This window comes from Haplochromis burtoni, unplaced genomic scaffold (genome assembly GCF_018398535.1).
Source record: "Haplochromis burtoni strain Fernald_Lab_line unplaced genomic scaffold, NCSU_Asbu1 Contig_43, whole genome shotgun sequence".
NCBI lineage: Eukaryota > Metazoa > Chordata > Actinopteri > Cichliformes > Cichlidae > Haplochromis > Haplochromis burtoni.
In genome coordinates this window covers 900,108-910,657 of record NW_024582404.1, presented here as the reverse complement: position 1 = coordinate 910,657, position 10,550 = coordinate 900,108, and the positions used below count along the sequence as shown (strand labels likewise).

Here is a 10,550-nt window from a genome sequence, read left to right as displayed (position 1 = left end):
GGTGTCTTCCTGTTCAAAGGGAGTTTATCCTTCCCACTGTCACTAAGTGGAGTTTTCTCTCTATTATTATCAGGTCTTTACCTTGTATTGTAAAGTGCCTTGAGGTGACTGTTGTTGTGAAAAATTCACATTGAATTTTTAAATTAACGAGCATTTAAGCTAACATGTTTAGCCAAGGAGTCACACGAGCAGACATGGACCGAGACTTCACTTCTTGCCCATGACGGTGAATCAGAGGGTAATATTTCCTGAGTATTTAATGAACTCACCTGAGACTATATTGGAGATATGTTACAAAAAAAAAAAAAAAAAAAAAGGAGATATGTTAAAAAAAAAAAAACTATAAACTGCTGTATAACTATAAAACTGTAGCGGGAGAAACAAACATTGTTTTTCCCTCTAATAGAAAATTCATGTCCAAGAAAACAGGTTAATAAATTGATTTTTGCTTTCTGAAATGCCACGAGCCTGTGCTGAGATTTAATCAGGCCATCTCTGCCTGATAACTGATACCCAAATCCCAAAAAGGCTTTGCCCCCGATATGACACAGACATTTTGCTGGTCATATCCAAGCCCTGGGTCTTCATTTGATCTTATTATTGTTATTCAATGTTATGAGTGGGAATTTCCTTCAGTTTGACCGTTCCTCTTGGGATTGTGTTGAATGTCATGTAAGTGTGGAATGTGGACAATAAGCTGTACATTATCACTGAAATCCTTCGGCCATAAACTATGCGCCCATATGTAACCCAAAGCCTTGGGGTGTGACAGGGGAAGTGTATTGGGACATGGTTATAATCACGATCCATCTAATGGATCAGGCTGATCTAATCCACAAATAGTTACAGTTGAGCTTTGAGCTGCTAAATCCACTCGCAGCTGACTGTCAAACAATAACAGAAATTGAAGTCGTTGTGGCGAGCTACCTTTTTTGTAATCCCCGTGATGAGTTAAAGTGTAGGAGAGAAAGCTTTTTGTTGTTGGACAGATTGTAATCTACGTGACAGCGGGGGACAGTCAGCTTTGATCTGAACCACCGTAACGCACGGTGCATTTATCGCCTCCCTGAAAGAGGTTTTAGTTTAATCTAAAATATTTGTTAGCATTTAAATGTTGGTTAAATTTGATGAACTCCTGCTTTTAAAAGGAGCTTTCAGTTATCTTTAGTTTGATTACATTTTCATTATCAGACTGTAGTTTGGGGGGGTATACTTGAGCCCAGCTTACTTTTGATTCCCTCCAACTTTTTAAACCTTAGATCTTCATGTTTTACGCATTTAACTTCACTGACGCAACAGAGGGTCACTCATTCTTATTACAACTTTTTATTTAGTTCATCTGTAAATTGGACCATGAAGGAAACTTTAGGTGATCGCAGAATAAACTGCTAACGTCTAACCAAACCGTCGCTGCTCGCTGAAAACGGCAGAACCCTAACAAACTTTGGCTAAACCCAGCAGTCCTGATGGGAATCCAAATCATTGACAGTGAGGAATAGACACAATAATCACTTTAAGTAAAGTCCAGCGAGTGATAAATAAACTGAAGAGTGGTAAGTCACTGGGCTCAGACTGAATTCAAGCAGACATGCTCAAGAATGGTGGAGAGCCAGTCTGCCGAGTGTTATTTAACATCTGTTCAAAAGTTTGGGGCCATGTGGACTCATTCCAGTGTAAAAAAGAAAAGAAAAAAGGAGACAAAACCTTATGTGAACCACAGAAGCATGAGCTTAATAAACCACTAAAGAAAATTCTACAGAAATTTAGAAAAGTAAATAAAGTTTATATACTAGCCATTATGTGAATAGAGCTGAATGCTGTAAATGGTGAAGCCTTAAGTCTCAGTATGTTCCTTGATTCCGCATAGACAGATTAGAGTAAGCGCAACGTAAAATAAAACTTTTATTTTGGTAAATCTTGCTGCCAGCACTTGAATGTAATTTAACACTGGAGAGTTTTATAGTATAGCCAAGTGAGTTAAAAAGATCAATGATAATTAAAAAATCTAACTTGATTAAACATCATACTATATAAGTCTGAACACTGGCTAATGTAATATTATTTATTTCATTAATATTATTGATAATTTCATTGAATACTATTCATTTGTTATCTTTGATGAAAGCTCAGCTCTGATGGGACAGCAATGTGTAGGTATGCATGTTCTGAACCCAGCAGTCTCAGTGGGATAGGAGGGCAACAAAAGGTGTGTGTGTGTGTGTGTGTGTGTGTGTGTGTGTGTGTGTGTTCAGTAATACACGAAACAGATTTAACTGCATTTGAGGAGAAAGTGATGACAACATGGCTGACTCATAAGTCTGCTGTCGCTCAGCATGTGAAACAGGGATAAGCCCTCAGCCTGAACAATAGACTGGGCCCCCTGTACAGGCATCTGACATGCTTTAGCTCAGATTAGTGTGTAAAATATAGGTTATCCTCCGAGGTGACAAATGGGCTTCATAGAAGTCTAAACAGTGATGCTGATTTGACACAGTGCTGCTGTTTTAAAGCTCCCCCATTATAAAGCTGTTTATTTGTGTATTTGATAAGCAATATGCAAATAGACACGTGCCATAAACCAAGTTCTTTATTGCATGCTTAGACACGTAACCCATAAACTGAATGAAATCATTAAAAAATATTTGTTATTTTTATAGTCGTAAGATCAAAGTGCAGATGTTTTAAAAGTTATCTTATACTGAACAGCTACAAAAAGATTAGAGCTTTATTAGCGCCAAGAAATACATGCTCTTAGTGGGAATGGGACATATTAAAGATTAATCGTCACTACAATAATGTAAAGTAAAGCAACTGGTCACAACAATTAATTTAAGCCATTCATGCTCAATAAGTCAGTAACTGTACATATAATATTAACTAGGAAAAGTAGCTCTATTGTTTTACTACCCGTTGCTTTTAATTCACACATTTGCATTTGTGATAGGGGGTAATTAGGATCTATTTATTATTCACACAATCCCTCATAAAAGGCTAATGAGCATTTGTTTTGACGACAGTAAAAATGCAAGAGAAAACGATTTATATTTGTTAGCACTCACAGGTCATTATGCTGCAGCTATTCGTCAGGGGCGTAGCATCCCCGGCTTGATCTGAGTCAGGGAGAGAGATCACTCATTCATTCTTCCTCTTGGGACAAAGATCCAGCTGTATTTCTAAGAGACATTATTATTATTAGTAGTAGTAGTATTATCATTATTGTCATTGTTGTTGTTGTTGTTTTTATGGTGTATTTGTTTATGGTTTATACTACCTTTAGTTTTTCCACTGATGTAATTTAACTGACGCTATTATTAGTTTTTGTGTAAAGCTTTAAATGCATTAAATAAATAGACAAAGTCATGTTTTTGTCTCTTTAGAGTCTCAGAGCCATAATTTAAAGAGAGATTTTGATGCACAGATTTATGAACAAGCTCTACGCTGTCATTGGCTTAGAGCCATGTCAATCAAATCATAACTGCCCCAAACTACATTTTTTTAAAAGGGGTTTTAAAACTTCCTAGGTGATTTATGTTTTGTTTTGTTTTTTTAAACTCACCTCCAGTGTATTTCAAATGTCTATTTTGTGTAGTTAATTAAATAAATTGCAATAAATAAATAATTTATTAATGACTTTTAGAAAAATGTGATGGAAAGGAAGATGGAAACTTTGGGGTGGAAGGGGCACCGTAAGGTAAGGGTTACGGCAGAGATACTTGTCACACAACAAACTTCATTTTTTCATAAATTTTTAACCGGTTATGTTAAGAAAATTTCCCAAAAAACCGTTTTACTGTATTGAATTAGCCATTAAGAGCTAAAAGAATATATTCAAAACATTATATATATAAGAATATATTCAAAACAACGAGTTTTTTGCATTCCAGTGAGTTTGAAGTCAGCTTGCCCCACTCCTTAGCTAGCTTATAATTTTCTGGAAGCTCAAGTTTGACAACCTGGCTTAGTCTGAACTGTGTCCACTGAGAAAAAATGTTGACAGGTAAGACATACCAAAAATAGTTCAGTAAAGTTAGCATAGTGACTGCTGAGTGGAAAATACGTTACATTTATGTAGTTAGCTTAGCTTGTTTCAGTTAGCTTAGCTTCGCTAACCTGAGTGTGCTTGTTGATAGCTTAGCTGAGATTCACACTAGCTAGGCTCTGTCAACTGCAAGATTTGATACATATATTTGAATGACCATGTATTCTAAGTTGTGAAGTACAACTTAAAAATGACTCGTTTGGCTCACTGAATCCTAAAAGAACATATATTTGATGAAAGTTTTAAATATAACTCCTACTAATCATTGAGACAATACTTTTACCAGAGAAATTAGCTGAGAAAATAACATGTAAACAAAACAAGATAAACTTTGAGCATTTTTCTATATTGTGTTACAAAACTGCAAATATGATAAAACGTACAATATAGAAGATATGGAAATTAAAAACATTAAAACAATGAGCATTTTCATGATGGTGCAAGCCTTTAAATTATCCCCGGTATGGCCTAAATAATACACGATCTGACGAATGAGCACTTTCATTTACATTTCATTTGACAACTTGTGCCACTGTTCTTGATGAGGATGCTCCTTTACAATATGTTCAGCATCCATCGTGGTGGAAACAGTGTTGAAATAGTGTGTGGAGTGATGATTGAGGGGAAATATCAAAAAAGCTCTCCCCTCGATGCAGCGCCAAGACATTAATGGCTCAAAGGTGAGAGGGCCGATGAACTAGCATGTCTCCACTCTCCTGGAGGCCTGCTGGCCTTCACCTGTTCCCTGTCCTCTACTCCTCCACCGAGTTTTCCCCCCTGCCCCGCAACAGACGTCTTATCAAACGTGACTGATTGCTGTAATCTGGACTCTAGGCAGCCATTAAGCAAATTACCTGAATCATTGCAAGGATTAGTCTCATTAACACATGATTAGCATCAAATTAAAATAATGAGTGTTTAACTTGTGATGTCTTCCAGTTGTTGGAACAGCTTGATCAGCCACACCAGGCTGACAGAGGGGGCAACCCTGCATGTCAGGGGTCCTAAATTGGCAGGGGCCAACCGTGGTGAAGGGGATGGACCTTCACTGGATTACCAAGAGTCGGCTGGCTGAAGGTAAACCTTAAATCTCAAGGTATTTTGCTGAAACATGTCACCCCAGGGGTTGCATTATAATTTGTACAATGTCCAGTTTGCCAAAATCAACACCAATATACAAGTGTCAGATTTGACAAGAAAGCTGTCCAGAAAAAAAGGAAATATGGCATTTATTTTATGGATTTTGTATTTATTTGCACAAAATCAAAAACATCGATGCCAAATAACATCAAAATACTTGGTTAAAGCTGAGTGAATGCCGAGCCCAGAAGCCAGACCCTGAACTTCAACAGGTAACAAAGGCAGTGATGAACAGTCAGGCTGCAGCCTCCGTTTCTATCCGCTCATGCTTCTACAGTAGAATCACTGTAGTGATAGCTTCAAAGTGTCTTTGTGTTGATTTTCATTTTTGCTGTGTGCCATCAGCTTTATGTTCATGCCTAAATACTAAGAGAAAGATCATGCACACCCTGGGATTTGTGTTGGTGTGTGGGCCTGTAGCCTGAGGTTTATATTGTTAAACTGTAATTATGAGACACTGGGTTTCAGGCCATTTTACAGACAAATGTAACATGGAGTATAATAAATTACTTTGGTAAACTGTTCTCTTGGGAGTAACTGGTTACTTCCACTGCATTACTTTAAAAGAGGACATGAAACGCTACACATATAAACGCTAATTTACACCATTGAGTCCTGCTCTCAAAAACTGACATAGATGTAACTCTGTCTGTGAAGCTGGACTTAAGAAATAAGTCCTTAAAGTTAAAGTTTAAAAAAATGTTTAGCACCACCTTCAGTCAGTACGGAACGTGACCTCATACGGTTGGTTGGTTGCGGCTAATAGCTAACATAAACTAATGTAAGTCTAACTAGTGACAGAATCGATTATGAAAAAATGACACCAAGGGGATGTTAAAACCGAGTATATACTGTCTGCTTTCGCTGTCTGTCTCTTTAGCAGTAAGGTTGTTCAGACTGACAGAAACATATTTTTCCTCCTCTGGTCGAGTGTACTGAGCGACACGATCAGTGCTATTTTATACAAGAAAATTCAGACAGTTTACAACATAACAGCTCACTACATGCACATCACTCCACTACGTTTCTTACTGAAGCACAAATCACATCAGCACGTCTGCAGTGCTCCAAGGAAGAGATGCCCACTCTTTGGAGACCTTGTTTTTTCCCCCTCACATCATTTCACTGATTAAATTACTTTATTATATTAGTGATCGAAAGCGAAGCCCAAATGTATGTGAAGGAGACTGTAATGTGGAGATTTTTATTTCCCTGCGCACATACTGATGGATCTTAGGATTTCCAATCATCTTGGGTAAGAAACAGTTTTGTTTTTTGTGTTTGTGACCCCTGTTTGGTGAACCCTCAAAGCAGAGCCAATGAGACCCCAGTGAGGATGAGACCCAAAGTGATAGCTTACCAATAATATTATATAATGAAATCGAATTTGCTAAATTCTTATCAATTCCCATCCAACCCTAATGAAAAGCAAAATAAAATTGTGCTTATTCATTAGTTATTTTTTTCCACAATTTAATTCATTATTATGACTTTATTGTTATTATTGTATTGTTGAGATATCCTACTGTGAGATGTGATATAATGTCACTTATTAATTCTATTAGGTCAATTTATAATTAAAAAATTTAAACAATTGTGATTTTATAGTTGTATTTATTATGTATACATGGATTAAAAACAACAACAACAACAAAAAAAACCCAAGGCTGTATGACGTCTATTTTAAAACTTGCTGGTAACAAGATTTAGAAAAACCTTCGACTGTTCGTTCAAATCCCGGAGTACGCAGACATTTAGCAACATCTGTCAAACCATAATTAATCAACATTCACAGATGTTGCTTTCTTTCAACCTGTTGACATTGCCCCAAAAAGCTCTTGGAACAGAGAACATCAGATTACTTTAATAAATACCAAAATGTTCCACATTATCATCCATACAATCCACCATCAGGCCCTTTTCACCTCTATGAAGTGAAGATGAGCAAATGTCCCGAATCAGCAGAGGAGTGCAGTGCACCTTCTGCTCTTATCTCAACAGAAGATTTATTTTAATACCAGAAATGCATATTTAGTAACCGCTAAGTGTAGTTAAAAACTCTAATGCTAACCTGCTGCTTGGAGATTATGGACACAGAATGATATTATGTTTTATCAGAGGAGCGGGGGAGTGTGGATGTCAAGTGCTCGCCCAGATGCACGATTTAATACCATACACACTGAGTACAATTCCCTTTTTTTTTTTTTTTTGTACTAATGAAAACAATAGCAGCACTAAACACTTCAGTCCACATTTAATTTAATCTTTGAGGGATTATCTTCTTCGGCTAATGTCAGAGTGTAAGAAGCCCTGTGAATATTAAATACATTTCCTCTGCAGATGCTCCGGCAACATTGTCAGGATAATGTCAACAGATTTTTTTCTGAGTTTCTTCATATGGGTGGAATTACTTCATGAAACATTTATGGGGAGGCGTTTGCCTTTCCTGAGTTCTCCATTAAACTTGAATGTCATGACACGAAGGGGCGGGGTTTGAGGATAAAATTTGTGTTAATGGCCTTGTGTTCCTTTGGCTTTGGCTAAATTAAAGGGCTTAGCAAATCCATCTTAACCGTGACTATACTGCCACGGGGTGAAGGGAGGAGAAACCCGCTGCAGCATTGTGCAGGATATTATATCTTAGAATAATCAGCTGAAGCTCTGATTCAGTGTGTGGTATGAATTGAATAAATTCATGCATTACTTAAGTTTGAAAAACTAACACACACAGTTTGATCAAAGTTGTTTTTTGATTGTTCTGTTTGAAAGGGAACCTCTTACACTTTTATGCATGTTTATATATGCACGCACACGTGCACGCAGTATATTAATTAAGTCATACTACCAATACGTTTGGCAGGAGCCAGTACACAGCAACACACTACCAGGCATGAGAACAACAAAGTGTGTGAGGTGAAATATGATGATATGATCCTGTAAGAACAGAAGCAACATGCAGAGATAAAAACAAGTTCAAACTGTGTTGTGTGGTAGTCAGAAATAAGTGAAAATTAGTTCCAGTGCAAAACTAGCAAGTTGACTGCAGCTGTGCAGTCATTGGAGAGCAGTTTGGGGTTGGACGTGATCCTTAAAGAATATTTGAATGGTTCCCTCTGAAAATTGAATGGTATTTTTGCTTGAAATGCTTTGCTGGAAGTGGATAACAGTCCCCATTAACAGTTCAGCTTGTCAGCTTCCTTTTTCCTGATAGTTTAAGCAGAATGCAGCTTGTTGTAAATGGTTCTTATATAACACTTTTCTACTCTGCCTGAGCACTCATGGTCCTTTATACAACATGCCTCATTCAACCATTCACACAAGTACTTTTTTCTATGCTTTCTCCTACTGAAGTGCTAATCTAATATTCACACACATTCACCCCACAGCCACTCCTTGTAGTTCCATGTTTTTAAAGGGAGGGAAGATAGTAAAAAAGTGACTGTATGAATGAATTTGGATAGTAGAGACAGAAAACAAAGAGAAAAGAAGAACAGAGGAGAAAAGATGTAAATGGGTGCTTATAATTTGAGGTTTTTAAAATGATGACAGGAAACATACATGAGCGGACTCACAAACAGCCGAAGTACAGAGATTTTTAGGCAAGACACTCTGTGTTTAAACATTTATATTAGTGCTTCAATCTAAATGTAGCTGAAACAAAGCAAATAGAGAATTGAGTGTAACAAATCAATACCAATCCATGCCCTATCTGAGGTCAGTCAGAAGTACAATTTTCAAGATTTCTTCCCCTGAAAATGCTGTAGAGACATCATGAACTAGTTGTCTAGTTCTGTGGTGGAAAACAGCTTTCTACCAACCACATTTATGTACTGTTTGTCATATTTAATTGACAAACGGTAGATAGTTTTAATTTTTGTCAGAGGAAAAACACAGAAAGCAGATTTTTTTTTCCATGTTGGGCATGTTTGCTGTATGCTTTATATTTCACTCACTTATTTAACACCGATTGTGTTAAATATTATTTTCTTTTAAATGGAGATTGGTTGATGGTTTGACTTGATGGCCGTGAACAGAGTACCACCTTGAATTTCACTTGTCTAAACATTGTCGTTTCCGAGTATTCATTAAACATTGCAATGTCAAAACGTTGTAAACTACTGTGGTTTTAAGTACTTTCTGAGCAGGTCTAGGTTAACTATTGACACGGTGCTTGAACAGACCCTCGGGTATGTAAAAAATCAGAAACATCATCAGCTGTGTTGCCATTTTTCCTCCCAGCAAAGGAAGTTTACAGTAGCCTGTCTCTGTTTGTAACCAGTGTGGATTATACAGTTGTATTATCCGTACTCGACGGTGCCGATCCTTACTAAAATTCAGCAACTCTAAAATGGCTTTGGTTCTTTCTGAAATCACTTATAAAGTAGACAAATTTAATACCCAGAGCCAAAACTCACTAGCATTTGCATAGCGGCCGACAGTAATTTCCCCACATTGTTATTGCTTTATGTCTGTCTGAGCCCATCTGTGATCTCTGTAGCGGCGAACGGTATTTCTCACTGAGTGCACTGTTGGGCTGGCGTACTGCTTTTTTCTGCAAGTGAATGAAAAGTCATCCTAAGGACATAGCGACACAGCCTAATTGCAGTTGATTAATAAAATACCAGCGCAGGCACCAGTTGGCAACTTCATTATTATGTTTCTCAAACAGATTAATTGCGCTGAACAATATGAGCCTGCCACCAGTGATAGCAAGACTTTGGATACAAAGGCAGTCATCAAGACTGAGCCTGGCTTACATTAGTCATTTTAAATAGCTCACTCAATGATTACTCTCATGTGCAATCTCTGAGGTACAGGGATGTGGCGTTAGGAGCAAGCAGATGCCCAAATGTCTAACAAGTACAACTGATCGTTATTTTTCAGAGCAAAAGACATTTAAATCACTGTCAGTGTGGCCACCATGAAAACAACTTTGCAATAAAATCTTTATATTTATCAGAACATAAGACCCAAATATTCCACATACTCATAGTGCCCGTAGTTTTTGCTTAGACTCAGTTAATGAACTTAAGCTGAAGGGAAAAGAGGATCCTTCCCTCACGACAGCAAATAGCCAAGGGCAATAGCCGATAACTAATGTGTGGAATATTGCAATTAGCATGGCAAAGTACTTACAGGGATCAAATTAAAAAATTCATTAACGCTCGCACTTAATTAAGAAACACTTTTCGGTTTACATGATAAATTATGACACCTATTAAATCTTCCACTACAAGCTGTAATGGCCTTCTTTGCTCCTGGGTATAGGCAGTGTTTCTTTTCAGGTTCAAAGAACTCTCCAAGGAACTTTTATTAGGAATAATGTTTCCCTGCAAGGGATACAGGAGCAGCCATTTTAGAGAAGACGTGC

At 37.4% G+C, this 10,550-nt stretch overlaps 1 long non-coding RNA gene across 2 annotated transcripts in view; it reads left to right on the top strand.

Moving 5' to 3' along the window:
* Window positions 1-3,300: 3,300 nt before the first annotated feature.
* LOC121811882 overlaps window positions 3,301-10,550 on the top strand; it is a 72,510-nt gene continuing 65,260 nt past the window's right edge. Inside the window, exons 1-2 of one of the 2 annotated variants that reach the window (XR_006054310.1) lie at window positions 3,301-3,691; window positions 4,979-5,116. This is a non-coding gene — a long non-coding RNA (uncharacterized LOC121811882). The other variant, XR_006054309.1, reaches the window with a different exon arrangement.